The sequence below is a fragment of the Equus przewalskii genome, chromosome 5 (genome assembly GCF_037783145.1).
Source record: "Equus przewalskii isolate Varuska chromosome 5, EquPr2, whole genome shotgun sequence".
Classification (NCBI taxonomy): Eukaryota; Metazoa; Chordata; class Mammalia; order Perissodactyla; family Equidae; genus Equus; species Equus przewalskii.
In genome coordinates this window covers 32,936,573-32,954,665 of record NC_091835.1, presented here as the reverse complement: position 1 = coordinate 32,954,665, position 18,093 = coordinate 32,936,573, and positions in this window count along the sequence as shown.

Below are 18,093 nucleotides of genomic sequence, written 5' to 3'. Positions count from 1 at the left end.
GCAAGAGACAATTCGAATTAGGATGAGCTTGGTGGGAGAAAGTTGCTGGTATGATTGCAAGCTCGACGTACACTTTAGAGTTTACGAAGTGGGTATGATATTGACTTGGTCTTCCTAACATCTATGACAGTGCCCTATAAAATGCAAGAATGTTGTCTGGCACTTTCAGATGATAAACCTGGGCTCCTAGAGGTTAAGTTACAAGCTTGAATTGCTAATAAATGTTAGAAACAGCCCCAGCCCAGTGCTTTTCTCACTACGCATGGATCTGTAAGAATTCATCAGTGTCAGAGAGAAGGCTGCAAATAGGGACAAGCTTGGAAAGTTATGAAGGGCCAGAACTGGTGAAAAATGGCTTGCTCGCCGCCCCCACAAACCTATAACCTGGGGTAACCCTGGAAGCTTGAATGAGATAAAATGTGGAACAAATAAAACGACAGGCCTTTTTATGAGGTTGTGGTGCCCATTGGATAACAAATAGCAGGACTCATCCAGTCTGGCTGTGTGATAAGCTCTGTGCTAGTGGCTTTTTTTCCATGGGAATCCTATGAATTAGACACGGTCCCTGCCCTCATGGGTCTACTTTGAAAGACGGTGCTATTGGGAAATAGAAATATCTTTAAAAGCAACTGGGAAAATTCATGTCTGATGATCCCAGATAGGTTCGTGTGGAAAAGTGGGGAGAAGGGGAAAGGTTCCCAGTCCCCTGTGGCTGATATTGGGCTGGTGTTCCCTTGGCCAAACATGTCTTGAGCACTGGACAGTGATAGGGTCCTGGACTGGTCCAGACCCACGTGGCTCTGTGTTCTGATTCAAGGTGCCACTTCTCAGACTCTCACTCCCAAGTCACGGATTGCCTCCAAGGACCCTTCTCATCTATCAGAGGGTCCTAAGATGCATGGTCTCTCTAGCCTGCTTCTTCACTGTTAGCCTCATCCTGAGAGGGCTGGCCTGGACCTGTTTCTAAGTTCCCCAGAGAAGAGCCTCTTTTCAGTGAATCCCTCGTTTTTCTGCATTCAGGCAGCAGTCGAACATATACCTCCAGCCAGGGATCAATACCACATTCTAGACACGTGGCCTGTTTGTTTGTTGTTCCACCTTAGGGCTTTGTCCTCTGCCCGGAATCCACCCTCACCCCCGCCCATGGTATTCACAGGACCATTTCCCCTCCCCATTCAGATCTCTGCTCCAGTGTCACCTCCTGGGAGAGACATTCCCTTGTCTAAAATAGCTATCCCTCCAACCATTCTCTACCCTCTTGCCCTGATTTATTTATTTTTTCAGAATTCTTATCACTATCTAAAAGTATATCTATTTCTTTGTTTGTTTATTGCTTCTGCTAGAACATAACCTCCATTTAAGGAAAGAACCATGTTTTGTGGACCACTATGCCTCCAATTCCTAGGAAAGTGACTGGCACATTAGATGGCCCTCAATACTGTTGTCCAGTGAAAGAGTGACCACAGAGAGGTCCTGTTCCTCAGATCACTTGCCATCAAAAATCAAGGCCAAAGCCAACGAAAGGGCCAGGTCCCAAGAGAACTTCTCCTTTTATCTTCATTCCATCTATTGTATCTAGAGCACTTACTGTCATCATTGTCATTACCGCCACTGTTATTATTTATTTATTAGCATACCCAACAATATTTTTACAATTATTCAGTAGACTGATATGACTTTAATAATTAATTAAGCGCCTATAATATGACAGGAGTGTGCCTGGCAGATAGCAGTGACTTGACTAATGTCTGTCCATTCACTCTCAGGATGACCTAGACTCTATGTGCCAAGTGCATCATAATCATAATGAAAGAGCAACAACTGTCCTTCAGAACTTGTCAGGCACAGTGCCAAGTTTTGGGCTAAGGGCTTTCACGTGCATTTTCTTATTGACCTCTCTCAAGAGCCTTAAGAGGCCTAGTGGCACAGCAGTTAAGTTTATGCGCTCCACTTTGGCGGCCTTGGGTTCGCCGGTTTGGATCCCAGGTGGGGACCTATACACTGTTTGGCAAGCCATGCTGTGGCAGGCGTCCAACATATAAAATAGAGGAAGATGGGCACAGATGTTAGCTCGAGGCCATTCTTCCTCGGCAAAAAGAGGAGGATTAGCAGCAGATGTTAGCTCAGGGCTAATCTTCCTCAAAAAAAAAAAAAACAACAGAGGCCTAAGACGTAGGTATTCTTATCCTCCAAGGTCAGTTAGCAATTGGGGTACTGGTATTCCAACACGTCTGTTTCACTCCAAACCCCATGCTTTTTTCCCCAAACCATACTTCTGTACTAAAAATGTCCTGTATTAGAAAATGTCTTACCTTCTCAGTTACTCCTGGAATAAGCCCTGGTTTATTCACCTGTAAAATGAAAGGACTGGCCCGAGAGGCCTTTAAGATACTTTGCAGTTCTGGGTTCCAAGCTCCTATCTCCTGTGTCTTGGTGTGAGCAGAATCACCCCCATGCTCGCATAGTGAGCTTTACCATCTGCCTCTCTCTCTGCACCACCTCATTCTTTCAAAGGCCCTCAGATCATCCGTCTCCTCACATTATAGCCCTTCCACTGCTCAGAGCATTTCCCTTCTCTGAGCAGGACAGCATTCCCATTTGCCCCTCACTCCCCCTTCATGAAAGGCTTCCCCCCAAGGCCCTGCTTCTCTGACACGCACCCCCTCATTAGAAACCAGTGACGTCCTCTTTCAGTTGGCCTCATCATGTTCTTCCTGGTTTCGCCCAGAGTCGCTGCCAAGACTCCCCACCTTGCCTGTCTGGCAAACATAACTCCTTTATGCCAGGGCTTGGTTATCAGAAGTAAAATGACATGTATTTCCATTAACAACACTAAGTCAGTCAAGCCCAGGAGGTTGGGCCAGCTTCTTCATCAGTTATCAGAGGAAGGGAATTAGGACCCAAGCCAGCCTCCCAGAACCAGTCTATTTACCCAAAGCACCAGCAGTTACTAGCAGCGCGATGCTCCCGCTTGGTTTAGAAAAAGTTTCTGGCATTCTAAGCTGCAAGCACTAAAGCCCTGCGAGGACTTACTGGTTGGGAGAACAGAGGAGGGTTATGATCCACTTAAAATATTTGTGTAGGGAAAGCAGGGATTCGCCACCTGTTTCCCCTTCCACTGATGTTCAGGACAGCTGAGGAATCTTACCCTTCACAAAAGCCTCGGCGCTGTGCCCGAACTTTCTAGCCTATTCTTTCCATTTACACGAGCATTTTCTTAGAAAAGCGTAAATCTCGCCTTGTCACGAGAAAGGAGAGTCCTCCTAACTCCTTGTAGGGTAAGGAGCATTTGTCTACAGTCTTGACAGCTCAGCCCCAAACTCTGGTTTGGAGCATGAGACTAACGTGCCGCTATCTATGCTCTCCTCCAGATCTGGGGCCGTGGTTGGCTCTCAGCAGTTCCTTATAGATGGAGGTAAAGAATGGAGCACACAGTAGGCATGCAAACAAGAGATGTCATTGGATGGAAAACCAGTCCCTCCAGGCTCTTTTCAGTGCCTCTCATCCCTCAAGTACCATTAGCTTTCTCCTAGAAAGTGGCTGGAAAGGATGCATCTATCAACAGATACTCAAGTCCTCCTTACTCCCCAACCCTCCATCCTTCCTTCAAGAGCCAGAGTCTGGCTGGGCACTCTGGGAACACTGCAGGTACGGCTCTCCCCTGCCCCCGAAGAGCTTATAGTCTTTTGGAAGGGGCACTATTGTCAAAGTAGAAAATTTCAGAGCTGGAAGTGCCCTTCAAGATTATCCGGTCCAAATAGCCTCCTCAAATAAATGTAGAAACTGAGGCCTGAAGAAGCAAAGTAAGATATTCACGGTCACACAGCTAATTAGGGTCAGGCAAGGATTAAACTAGATCTTCCAACTTCCTATCTAGTGTGCTGTCCATTATGTCATCAGGATCACTATAAAAAAATAATTTACTTAGCACCTGTCTTTGGAATGAGCTGCTAAACAAAGCACATTGAATCGACACAGTCCAGACTCTGCCCAAAGCTTAGTGTGAGAACAGAGCACTGACCACACTGATGCAGACAGCTCTATTGAAAAGGACCCCGTGGCGAGCGCACATACACTGAAGCAGTAGAAAAATTAAGTAAACCATGTACCGGCTTTATTGCAAACGTTCTTAGTAGAATGAGAACATTATTGTGAACCTTGTAAGTTATGTCAGAAACCTGAGGGGTAGGAGAGCAGCTGTGGTTTGGCAGGAGGTGGTAGAGGGCCAGGAGGCAGCCTGTGGAGAGAAGGTAGAATAAGATGACAGATTCAGCACACACGGCAGCATCACCCTTTCACTCCAAACTCCTAGACATGATGTACATTAAAAGTCCATAAAAGGCAGGGAAACAAGAAGCCTAAGGAAATTCTAGAATGACAGACCTGGGAAGAACCCACCCAGAGGTCATCTCATCCATCCTCGAGGTAGGGCTCTATCCGCATGCACCTGGAGGCTTCCGAAAAGACTTATCTACACTTTCTTAAAGTCTAGAGAGAAGAGAAAGCTGCAGCCTCCCAGGTGACCCTTTCTAATGTGACCCTAATCCTCTTCGTTAGGAGTCAGATTCGTCATGCTTTGTCCCTTTTGCTGGGGAGGTGGTGGAAGCAGCCTGGTTGCATTTGGTCACTACTACCCCATCCCTCCGTTGAGTTGCGCTGTATCAACTGTGCCCTCTGTAACCCTCTCTAGCCGTTTCTTTTACAGCTTATAGAAACCTGCAGCTTTCCAAACGTTATGATCCTCTTAGACCCCTCCTCTTGATCACCGTATAACAAGCCCTGAAACGCTATTTCTGAGTCCAATCCCGGCCACCCTCTTGCAGCATATTCTGGATCCTGTGGAGGGCTCTTCTGATTATCTCTGGAGTGAGGGTGATGAATTGCCTATCTCACTGATTGCCCCATGATTAAGCCACTAATTGTTAAGCATTATGATGTAACAAAGTCACCAGCTCATTTTATAGGAGGTCTTTTTCTTGAGTCCAATGTGCTTTCTACGTGTTATACTGCTCCATCACCTTATCACACTAAAAGCCAGAGTGATTGCGTCTGAAATCTTAGCCAAAATTTCTGCTTCATCCTATCTTAGCTTTCTTTCCCCTTCTGTGGTTCTTCGAAGCCTGCTGAAACCACCACCATAGCTTCTGTCTCTGGATTGATGGTCAATTCTCAATTATCCACATGTGGAATAGCTATTTTGTGGGTCTTTATTTGCTGTTGGCTGTTGTGTGGCATGGACTTACAGAAGATGGACCATTCCATGCAAACTCTAACGAGAAAAGCAAACCTGCACAATTGAGAGCTGAACACGGAACCTGGAATGGCCGGGTTCTGGAGAATTGGCCAACACCGGGAACTAGGTGATGTGTGGCCAGCTCCTTGTGCTCAGGGAGAGGAAGCTCATTGGCTCTTCTAAGGAAGCTTGGTTCTGGGTGATGATCAGCATCCCCCGTGTGCTTAGCAGGATGATGCGAATGCTTGTTGATGAACAGGCATCATTAGTTAATCCATCTGCAGGCTCTAAACACCCACCAGGGATTTGAATTCCACACTACTGAAGCAGCAGCACAGGCAGCAGCTGTCGCTCAGCACCTGCCGCAGGGGAACTGGCCAGATTTCAGAAAGGGTCCTCTGAGGCCACTACAGGAAGGAGAGATTCCAGGGGTACCGGGGCGGGGGGTGGGGGGGTGGGGGCGACAGCTGGGGTTGGAGGGGAAGGTGCAGAGAGGAACTCAAGAGGAAAAGGTGAAGGGAGGATGTGCCAAAAGCAAGTAACTCTCCGTGAAAACAGGAAGAATGAGGATAAATGGCAAAAGAGTAACCTCAAAATGAAGCCAGAGATCACTAAGGGAAGTTCTGGCAGGAAATCTCAGACTGCCTTTCCCAAGGACACCTTCCTGCTATTTTGGCCACCAGAGGGCTCCTGAATTCCAAAAATATTATGGAAAAGTGACAAATGTCTCCAATATTTTGCACTCTAAGCACATACATGTGAAATGAACAACTTCTGTCTATACGTACAAAAAATTGTCTTTGAGAGTTGGAGATTCAATTCTGACTTCAACCCTGTGTCCCTGAGTCAATGGGGACAGCAACCAGCAACATCTCTGCTCTGTTTCTCCGTCTGCAAAAATGAAGAGGCTGCGCTGTATCTTGCGACAATCGATAGCCAGAATCAGGCGGGAAAGAAGCAGAGGGAGGAAGGGGCTCCAGCAAGTAAGACCTGAGGTGGCAGAGATACGGATCAGCAGTTCTCAAGTTTCACGTGTAGTTAAGAATGACAAGGCCTGGATCTTGGACATCTGGTACCAACTCTCCTTGCCCTGGTGAAACTCATGTATCAAGGGAAAAAATAATGCACATGTGTTTGGTAAAAGGCTCAGGTTAATGGGCCAGTTCTGTCAATTTCTAACTATATGACCTTGGCCTAAACCCCTAACCTCATGAGCTACAGTTTTCTCCTCTATAAAATGGAAAGTGTTCTTATCTCACAGGCTGGACACAGAAGTGAATGAGATAATGTCTTTGAGAGGAGTTGGCACATGGTAAAAGCTCACTATTCACTATTTACTCGAGTCATCCCTACACATGAGATTGCCATTACCAAGAGTACCAACACAGTCACAAAACTGGCACAAACTGCGCATACTCAGTCTGAGGAAGCGAAGGCTAAGAATGACGTCATATCTGCCTTCAAATATTTTAAGGACTATCATACGGAAGAGGGATTAGAACTTTTGTCACCCCAGGGAGTAGACATGGGACCCATGGGTGGAAGTATCACGGAATCAGATCAAGCTTGCTAGAGAATTACATAAAGTGCCTAACATTAAAGCTTTCCAAAAATGGAGCGAGTAGTCGATATAAAACAGCAAGTTAGCTCATTTCTGGGGGTATTCAAGGAGAAGCTGGATAGGCATGGTAAGGGAAGTTGTGGTGCAGATTCCTGCATGGGGGAAGGGCTGGATTATGTGACCCGCAAGAGCCTTTCCAACTCAGGGAATTCTGATTCTTTGTTCCAAGCAAAGGAAAAAAAGAGAAAGCACTGTTATGTGAGGCTGGTCAAAAGGATGGTTTGTTTTCCAACCGGGCAGTTGTGGACACGTGCACTTCCTACACATCATATGCTCCCTACGCACCTGGCCAGCCCTGATCTTAGCCGTGGCCATAGAGTTGCTGGTGCTTAAGTATTGGATAATTATTTCTATGCCAAGAACAGTGTTATTCACATCAAAGATGGTTGATATAGATCCACTCCAATATTTTTGGAATGACTGGTTGGTCATTCCACAACAGTGGATGTCCAAAGGAAGGTAGGGATGAGGGAAAATCTGTAAATAAGGAATGAACAAGTGATAAAGACAGGGGTACAGGGCGGGTAGAGTGGGGAGCATACGGTTGGCTCACAGTTCAAGCCTCTTCAGATCAGGAACTGTGTAATCTGGGGCACTTTCCCTCCCCCTCCTCCTCTGACCCCGAGGACAATCCTTCCTCTCACAGCCAGGGAACTCTGTCAGGAGGCAGGAGTCTAGACATATGACTTTTGGAAACTTCCACTGTATGAGTCCCAATGCAAAAATAAGTTCCATTTAGATCTTCTCTCTAAAGGGGCTAAGTGGGCTTTCCTGGTTTTTCTAACATAGAATGGGACGAGAGAGAGAAGGTACTCCCAGCTCTTGTTAAAGGAGGGCACTGAAGGCAATCAGGGGAACTAGTGTATTCCAAGGGTCAAGGCCTAGGATTACAATCTGGGGAAACTTGGCTTTGAAACTCAACTAGATCATTAACTAGATGTGAAATTGTTAACGCTATCCAAGTCTCAGTTTATCTGTAAAAGAGAGATAATAATATCGGAATTTTGCTGAATATATGAAGTGCCCAGCATAGGACTTGGCATATAGCAGTGTTCAGACCGTGAGAGGTTGCTCTTGCTATTACAGATTTGTTACCAGTCAGGAATAAGGGACAAAGGAACTGGAAAACTCCCGGCTCAGATAGGAGGATATGCAGATTTATGGAGTCCGGAAGAGAGGTGTGGATATGTTTGCCCTGAAGGTGTAACCAAGAGGCTGTGAGCCTGGAGTTACATAATTGAGCTGGTATCTGCAACATATGCATAGAGTTTGGTTTGGGTAAGGAGATGAGGACATGGGTGTGCTCAGTATGTAATCCTACAGGGGCAGTGTCGATCATCTTAAAAAGGAACAGATTGGACATGTTGTATTACAGCAAGGGAGCAGCATTCTCCACATGGCTGGACTCTGGACAGTAAATGGGCCCCTGGTGCATGGAAAGCGCCTGAGGAAGGGCAAGCATCGACTTTTAGAACGAGTCCTGAAGGAATGGCTATGTTGTAGGGCAGATGGTGGCCAGCAGCTCCCCAGTTTTTCTGAGGCCAGCAGGAGGGGAGATGTGCGATGACAGCATCAATTGGAAGCCACATTATCCCCAAAGGGCTTCCCTACACTCAGGTCTATTAAGACTCTGGATTACTGACCATGGGACATTATGAAATAGTCTTCTTAAGTGCTTTGAATATAAGGCCATAACTCACTCATGGAGGATGATGTCTCCCATCTTCATTGAACTGATACCTTGCTATCAGGTAACTGTACATATCTGCTGGCCCCAAATGCTGGCTAGAGTAACTGCATGTTTCATTGAAAGAAAGGAAAAACACCATAGTTTCCAAGTCACAGGAGGATGATTTGTACCAGGGCCATGTCAATCCGTGGCAGAGATTGGAAGGAAACCAATTCCAACTCTTGGCTGTTATGTGCCCTGCCGGTGAGGCAGGGTACCAAATACTTCAACGGTCCCCTCCTCCATTACTCTGCAGGGTGAATATAATCACCTTTGGAAGAGATCAGTTAACTCTCTTCAAAAGTTAAGCAATTTCCTTCTCAAGAATTTAAAGTGGGAGTGACTGCAAGTCACCTGTCCCATTTGCAAGAATTTCCTGTCTCTCTGCCTCCAGCCCACCCTCCCTGATGCAGCCTGAAGGGTCTGCAAATCCAACAGATTTCAGATTTTTTAAAGTATGACCCATGGTCACATGTACATTTTATACCATGACCCAGAACACACAGACATACATCACAAATACATGTATTTCAAGAAACAATGCTTACTGCATGCGTGTACTTTGATATTTTCTATTCCATTCTATACTCATCTATTCCATTTTTTAAATGCGGTTCATGACCTGAATTTCACTGTATAACCTGAAGTTTGAACAATCTTCTTCACCGCTGATCTCTCCTACCTATTTAAAAGTTTCCAATTACTCTCCATTTCTACCAAATAAAATCCAAATTCCTTAATATGACAGATAAGACCATTTATAATGGTGTTTATCTTCCAGCTTCAGTTCTGCCATCTTCACCAGGCACCCTATACTCCCAACACACCTGGCACCTGGCCTTCCTTGGAGACCCAAGCCCACCTATGCACTCTCCCGTCTCTGCCTTGTTCATGCCTTACCCTCAGCCTAGGCACTCTTCTCACTGCAGGAAAAATTTCTTTCCATCCTTAAGAAGCATCCCAGATGTCACCTCCTCTGAAGACTACCCTGGCCTGCCCAAGCAGAACCAAACTCTCTGCTAGGCTCCCACAGTCTTTAGGAATTTTCTCTTTGCACAGCATATAACAATCGTCTGACCCTCCTTGTCATCGCTTAGATGCCGTCCTCCATTTTTGAGTTGGTAGAACTGCTTAGAAAGAAAAACAACCTTTGTCTTTCCCTTTTCTTTATGATTGGCTCTTGCCTTCTTTCTTCTCTATCTTCAACCTATTCCCCTCCCCTATTTCTATAAAGCTCAGAACCCCAGGAGAAGGGGAAAATCAGAGTAGGAAAAAGGGAAATGGTCAAAATTAGCGGTGGTGAACCAGTCTGGTTCTAGTTTCTCTTCCTCCAGACTGGCAGTTCTGTTTCCAGGGAATCCCAGCTTGGCAAATTCATCTGAATCACAGGAGGCTGGAACAGGCAAGGTGAGGTGGAGAAGCCAGGGCGGAGTGAGCAAGCGGCCAGCTCAGGCTGCAAAACCAGGGTCAGAGCTAACAGGAGGAAGAGAGTAAAAAAATACCGATTCACAGCCCACAGCAAAACCCTGGTGCCAAATAAATGCCCTGTTGTAGTCTCCGATGGTGGGCAGTGGATGACCTGATTTACATCTAGTCACAGAGCTTAAGGAATTCTCAGGTCACCTTTATCTATACAAAAATAACAGGAGAAAGACCCCCAGTGCTCTGTACTTTTCAAAGCAATTGTTCACACATTATTCCATTTAATTATGGAGTGCTGGAGCTGGCGGGGACTTAAGAGGTAGCCTAACCCCTCATCCTGCAGCAAATGAGCGGGAGACTGGGAACAGGCAAGTGACTTGCTCAAGGTCACACCCCTGAGTTAGCAGAAGAGCGCAGTGCTCTTCTTAACAAACCATGCTTTTCACACACAAAAGTATCCAGTGCTCCTTGACTCAGTGTTAACCGTTCCACTCCGCCTGGATTTCAAATCCCCTCAGATGAAGCGGGGTGGTGCCTATGTTATCCTTAAAAGAGTCCCAGACGGACTCTTCAGTCTCTCTCGGTCAGCCCTTCTCATAATTTGCTGCCATTTGAACTAGTCCGGTCTTCACAGTACTGCATCCCTATTACCAAGAGTGCCTAAGCTATTAACTCACTACGAACAGGTGCCAAATTGCCTCTTCTTTTGCACAAGATGTTCATTTAAAATCAAATTGCACATAAATCCCTCAGCCCCTGCTCACTTCCCTCGGCCCTCTGCCTTTTTTGGTCTTTTTTTCCTTCACTGCTCCCAGTCCTGTCTGCTGGGCGTCTCTGAGATGACATGTGGGGAATGAAAGCTGGGCCCACGAGGGGAATATCTATGGAGTTGTACTGGAGCTCGCTGGCAAGCCTCAGGGCTTTGTCTACCGAGGCGCCCAGGTCCCAGGAGGGGTTACAGGGACCGAACTACAGCGGTGGAACTACACTCAGAGAACCGGAAAGCCCTTTAAGGACTCTTCTAGAGCAACTTCTTCATCTTACACGTGTGGAAACTGAGGCCCGGAGTGCAGAAGTGACTCTCCCAAGCAAGTTAGACCAAGCTAGGAGAACACTCCAAGTTTCCACACTTCCAGATCAGCTCACTTCCTCTACCGGCTGCCTTTGCCCACAAGGAAACCGAAGCTTAAAGGGGTAGAGAGATTGCCTAAGATCACACAGCTCCTAGGGGCTCGGTCCAAGACCACAGCCCCAGCGAGACGGGAGAGCCGCAGCTACGGGAAGGGAGGGAAGCGGGCGACCGGGCGTTTCCGTGCTAAGGGAGGCATGCTGCACAACGCCAGGGGGCACTGTTCCTACTGCATCCCACGAGCCCTCTGGCACTTGTGAGGCCCGCTCAAGACGGGGACGAGGGCGCAGTCAAGAAAGGGCAGGTGTCTTGACCCTCCTGAACACCAGCTCCTGGGACCTGCCCCCCCGGGGGCACCTGCCCCAGAGTTGGGGTGCCTGGCCCCCAAGCACTGCCCGCGGCCCCTGCTCGGGGGAGCCAGGGCCAGGGTTCGAAGGCCTTTCCTCATTCAGCGGGATTAGCCCTTTGAATTGCTAAAAAAAAAAAAAAAAAAAAAAAAAAAAAGCTGCCGCTAGCGAACCCTGCCTGACAACACCGAAGGAATTTTTCCCAGGGATCGGCCGAAAGCTGACTCACATTTAAAGACTTGCCCAAAGTGGTCATGCCCCTCTGAGCAAATACCACAGGCATGTAAAACCTCGCTCCCCGCGGCCTCCCGGCGGCGAGGGCTCCCGGCGCGCCGGCCGGCCCGCGCCCCCATTGGCCGAGCGCCGCGCCGCTTAGCCCGGCCGCAGCCAATCGGAGCGCCGCGCCGCCGGGTTGCTAGCCTGGCCGCGGCGCGGGCCGCGAGGGAGGCGCGGGCGGGGAGCTGTCACTGCTTGTTTCCTGTCCCGGGGCGGGGGCGAAGCGGGTGGGAGGCTCTGGCTGTTTGTTTAGGCAGGTAAGGCCTGGGAGGGAGGTGAAAAGAAAGGGCCGAGCCACCTACACGGGAGGCTGTCTCAGGGCCTTTGAGCTCCAAGTTTCCATTCCACAATGTGAGCTGCCGCGAGCTGGCTGCGAGCTGAGCGGCGCGAGGCTCCCGCCCGGCCTGCGCACGGGCTCCCTGGGCCCGGCTCGGGGGCGCATTCCTGCAAGCCCGGGACAGTCCGTGTCCAGGCTGCCTCCCAGCTCCAAGACGCTCCCGGCATTTCTCAGTTACCCTAATTGCGAAAGTGAAGACGAACCACAGAACGTAAATAGTGCAAGAGGTGTTGGAGAGAGGTCTCCAGATCAGAGTTCTCACCTTGTCCACAGCTGCATGAACGAGTGATCCTGGCGAAGCCCTCACAACTGCAGTTCTTGGTTTTTCTCATCTTTAAAGACCTTGGCTCTAAGGTTCTGGTTCTTATCTCAACACTGAGAGGAACATTGAGATTTGGTTCTTGTTTCTCAGTTCCAAACAATGTCCACCCAGCAGCTCAAGTGCTTTGCTTAACATGTGAATGGAATCCCGTCATTCCCCTCCCTAAGACCTCCCAATATGCAGGACAGAGTGCCCGGTGCACAGCAGATGATTAATAGATGTTTACTGAGTGATACATAGGATTATTAATACACAAGACGACAGTAGGGAGCAACGCTAGCCAGCCGATGGCTCTGTCCTCACAGAGCTTACGGTCCAGTGGGAGAAAGACTGCTGGAACCATCAATCCAGTTAAAGGACCACCCCTCAGACAATCACCGTACACACGTAATTACCAACCAAAATAAGTGATCACGTCATTTCAGAAACCCTGTGGCAGGAAGGCTCCGGCACATTGAAGGAACGGAGAAAGCCAGCATGGCTGGAGGAGCGAGGAAGGAGAGGAGAGCCGAGATCCTGCAGGGCCTTGTAAACTGTTAGGGATTTCAGTCTTGGTCCCAAGAGCAATGGGAAGCCCCTGGAGGGTTTTAAGATGAGGATTACGTGTTCCAGTTTTTGTTTTTACAACCTTACCAGCTGGGGCATGGGGGGCATGAGTTTACTAAGGTAGGGGAGAGAGGGAGGTAGAGTGGAAGTGAGAAGACATGTTAGGAGGTGGGAGATGAGGGGAACTTGGATTATGATGGTAATGGTGGCAAAGGGAGAGAAGTTGTCAGATTGAAGAGAATTCACCAACACTGAGCCGCCTTCAAAGCCCAGTTTTCTCATCCACCCCATTTTCTCCAGTAAAAAGTGCATGTCAGATTGTAATACCCAGCCCTTTTCGTATCTGCTAACACTGCACCAGGCTTGGTCTATGTTGGCTGGACCCGTTCTCATTCACTCTGGAACGTGGACGTACGAGGTGGATCCTCAGGCTGTAAGTCTTCCGAATGTGACGCCCGGTCTCTCACTCTCTCCCTTCCTGTGACTCAGCCATCGTGTGGCATCACCTCCATGACCGTCTTCTGGAGGCTGGCTTGGCCTTTCCCGTGAACTGGCTTGCGGGGCAGGGGTTGTTCCTGGTCCTTTCACTCTTCTGTGGTTGACACAGTGGAGGTTCCGAGCCTGTAGTGTGGACTCCTTGAGGGCAAGGCTGTTGGGGAACGGTGTGGCGAGCAGGCCATTTTCCCTTTCCACACTGGGCCCCTTGGTGCACAGACTCATTTCACTTGAGTCCTGTCGGCCACTGCTGGGACCCCAGGCCAATCCTGCCCTCCTGCTTATCCTTCCCATGCCCCACAAATGCCCCTGGGCTGTTTCACTTTTGGTTTCCCGATTCTCTTTCTCTCTCTCTCTCTCTCTCTCTCTCTCATACACACACACACACACACACACACACACACACACACACACACACGACTGCCTCAGGCTGTGGTGTTTCCACTGAAGAGGGAATGCATCACCTGCTCCTTGTGGTTAACCCCACACGAAATGAGCCTTGTCTACATGAGAAAATGTGTGCGTTCTTGAATATTTTGCAAAACTGCTTTCCTTTACGAGACCCAGCCTTTTCATTGAACTCTTCTGCTGACCTCTGAGGAGAAGCGTCTCCACCTGAAAAGGTAGAGCCTTGGGTGGCTCTGAGCCACGCAGCCCCTTTGACTGGCTCTCCCGTGGGAACCTCAGTGATTCCCCAGTGTGCTGCCTCGGGGACCAGTTAGCTTATCATCAGAGAAAGTCCCAGCTGCCCCGGCCTTCTGCCTCCATGGGCCCCGCCAGTCCTTGGTCCCAAGAGAGTCGAGTTGAGAGAATGTGAATAACTCTGGGCACCCAGTCATGCTCCTGGAACCTCTCCACCTGGAGAGTCTGTTGCAGGGTGGCGAGTCCCCTTTTCTATAGAAGATAGCACTTGTTCAGAGCCCTGAGACCCGGACAGCAGCCAGTTACCAACACCCACTGCAGCCAAGCGTGTCGGTATAGCTTGGGCCTCATGCTGGAGAGAAAGCAGGTATCCAAGGGTCTATCTGTGCTCTCTACCAGTTCATAGAGCAGTTAGCAGCGAGGTGGGGCCCTTCCCAGCTTCCATTCATTCTTTCTTTCTTTATTCATTCACCAGACTAAGACGAGTCAGCCAAGGGCAGGGATCATATTGTATTCATCTGTGTATTCCCACGTCTTAGCACAGAGCCTGGCACCAGAGAGACTCTTCAGTGAATGAACCCATTCAAATCCCACTCTCTGCGTACTGGGCAAGGCCCTGAAGGATACACAGCAGGCATGGGACACAAGTTCTTGCCTTCCAGGAGCTTACAGTCCAGATGGGAGACAGTTGGGCCACAGCGATTTATTGAGCTGTGACTGTGGGCCAGGGCTGGGTAGGCACTGCTGAGAAATGATGTGTGAACAGGCCTCAAACCAAAAATAAGGACTCCGCCCTCCAGGATATGCCCCCACTCCCAGCACTGATTTCTTTTTTCTACCACCATCACTCAATGGTTCGGGGCTTCCTCCTTTGCCCCGGCTCTTGGCTTCAGAGCTCTGACCACTCTTCCGCCTCCCTGGAGTCCCGCGGCCCACCCCAGGTGTCTGTTTTCAGCACAAGGGGAGAGGCAGACAGTGCAGCTTGGTAGACTGGCCCAGGTCTGACAGATTCGAGTTGGAATCCAGTTTCCGTGACTCCCTTGCTGTCTAGAGTTGCACATGTTGTAAAGCCTTCCTGAGCCTCGGTTTCTTAATCTACAAAGTTGATGACCGACATCCACCAGGCGTTTACCCTGTGCCAGGATCTGTTTTAGCTTATTCAGTCCTCCTAGCACCAAGGATCTCCATTTTACAGATAAGAAAGTGAGGCACAGAAAGGCAGCAACTTGTCGACAGTGGCAAGGGTGGAATTTAAACCCGGGGAAGCAGCTCGTAGGGTGATCCCCACCCAAGCCTGACTTTGGCCCATCACCATGCTCTCCAGCCCCCCTTTTTAAGCCCTCTCATTCTCTGCTTCACAACCAGCTGAACCCCAGCAGAGCACGTCTCCTGGCTCCTCCGCCCTTACAGAAACACGGACTCTTCTGTTTGTTTCTCTAGGCCTTGACCTCAAGTCCAAGCCCGGGGCTCCAGGCACGTCCTGACACTCCCCCCGCTGGGCTGCCACTTGGAGAAGTTTCTCTGAACTCACCCTCCTCTTTCCTGGGCACGCAGCCTCAGGTCAGTGGTCAGCGGTCAGGTCCTCTGACCCGTCCGCTCCAGCACTCCCCTTTCTCGGCCTATCCCCCCTGACAGTCTTTCAACCTCAATTGACTCCTGCTGTTTTCTCTTCTCCAGGCTCTCTCACACTGCTTCCTTTACCCCTTTCATCCCTGCCCCCAACTCGGCTCCCACATCCTGCCCTGGGGCCCTCTCCCTGGCCCCGAGAAGTCTGTCCCAGTATTGTTCTCCACTTCCAACATTAGCATTCTCAAAACCCACATTTGCATTTTGATGGCTCCTGTCCCAGCTAGACAGGGGTACACTTTGATGCATATATATTTTGGAGAGGAGAGCTTTCCCCTGCACAGTGTCTAATTTTCCACTTTGATTCAAATGCATTCTTTGGTTCCGGCCTGATTTACTCTGGGCCAAGAACAGACTTCAGCCGGCACCTTTGGGCTATGCTGAGGCCTATAAGATAACAGAAAGGCTTTGCCTGTGGGAGCTCAGGGGAACAGAAGTGTCACTTCCCACGCCTCCCAATCCTGCTCGGAACATCAAAGCTTCTTGCAAGCTTACATCTGCAACCAGTGTTCTCTCCTCCCAGGCTCAAGGGCCTTGGCCTCAAGCGTTCCCCAGCACTGCTGGAAAGACCGTAGATCGGGGTTCGCTGCGGTCACCCCCAGTGGAACACCCACCTGAGATATGAACAATCTCAGGCCTTGATTCTAGGAAAAGCCAGCAGAAGGAGGCAGGGAGGATGGATAAAGAAGCCGCCCCAGATAGCCTTATCACCCTATATTACCCTGTTTGTAACCTGAAGCCCCAAAGGGTGTTAATGAAGTGAGAGAAGGCGACATGGAGCCCAGACTGCGTTCTCATCTAGGGCCTGGGTGTTGGGGCTTTTAGTTTTTATATGACTCTGGGCGGCTGGGGTTCAGCCAGAATTAGAACAGCCAAGTGCCAAGCAACAGAGAGAAAGGAATCTCTTGCCAGGTCTCCAGGGGTTTCAGAGCCACATTTTACAGAGGTTTAGGGAATTGTGGTTTGCATGGCACAGCTTCCTAGGGTTTCATCCCAACTTCAGAGTGATTTACATTGCCTATTCCATTGAGAAGCTCTCAACATGCATCTCTACCTGCAGCTGAGTGCTTTCATGCAACGACCCTAAATAACATCCCACATGCATGGCATGTGGACACTGAGGGTGGATATGGAGGCACTTTGGGGTGGGGAAACAGAGGCAGACAGAAGGAAAGGGCTGGGGTTGCAATCCTGGAGGCTTCTGACTCCAGGGAGGCAGAGGGCTCAGAGGCACAGGGACAGCAAAGGAGACAAGAGAAAATCTTGATTCCTCCAGTTAGTCAAGATTCAACTAACATTGCTTGAAAGAGTTCCATATTCCTGCCTCTGTACTGGTGACTAAGGCTGATGCAAAAACAAATAGAGGTTGGTCAGCCTAAATCTCAAGGAATTTGTGTTCTAGTGGAAAATAAATAGATGCATCATAATAATCATAATTACCACCTACGGGTCACTGCTCATGTACAGGGTTTTTACATGTGTTATTTCTAACTTTCTGTTGCCCATTTTACAGATGGGGGAGAAAAAGGAAGTTGCTGAGTCAGAATTCACACTCATTCAAACGTCAGGGCTTCAGCTCCCTCCCCAGCACTTAAGTGCAAGGCAAGGTCAAACCCAAATACCCGAAGACATAGTCACTGAGTGCTGTGGGAATGAAAACCAGCTGCATACAAGACCCCTGCTCTAGCTGGATCCTGCAGGGGGTAGGAGTCCGTAGGGAGAAGCGTCAAGGAGGGCCCAGGGGGCAGGAGCGCAGAGACGCCTGGGGAACTGAGGAATCATCCTGGGGTAGAGGATCTGAGAAAAAGCGAGTAGAGGATAGGTTGGCATCATAGAGCAGAGGGCTCTGTAGGCATCTGGACATGTTCTGTAGGTGTTAGGGGACCGTGGAAGATTTTCGAGTAAGACAGGATATGAGAAAAGAAGTACTTAAGAAGAGAACTCAAGAAGACATAGGTAAGGAGTCCTGGAATGGGAAGAGAATGAAATGACACAGGAGATTGAATCCATTGAAATAGTCCAGGCGAGGGACAAAGAGATCCTGAAGAAAGTAGCCTGAGAGTGACAAGGTGGTGTCAAGTATCTGAAAGGACTTGGAGATGGAATGGGGGTCTGGAGCATGCAGTGAGGTGTGAGCTGGAGCCCCAGGTTTGGAAATGCTAAGTAAAAAGTTGATGGTGGAGACCCTAAGAATGGATTTAAGCAACAGTGGTAACAGTAGATAAGAGAGGGAGAGGTGAAATCTAGACTCAAAGGTCAGAGCGGGGCAGGTGAGAAGCAAAGGGGACAGAAAAGAGGCAGTGGGGGTGGGGGTGAGAGAAGCGACTCAGGATGCCAAGGAAGGAGGAAGTGAAATGCCGCGGTGGCC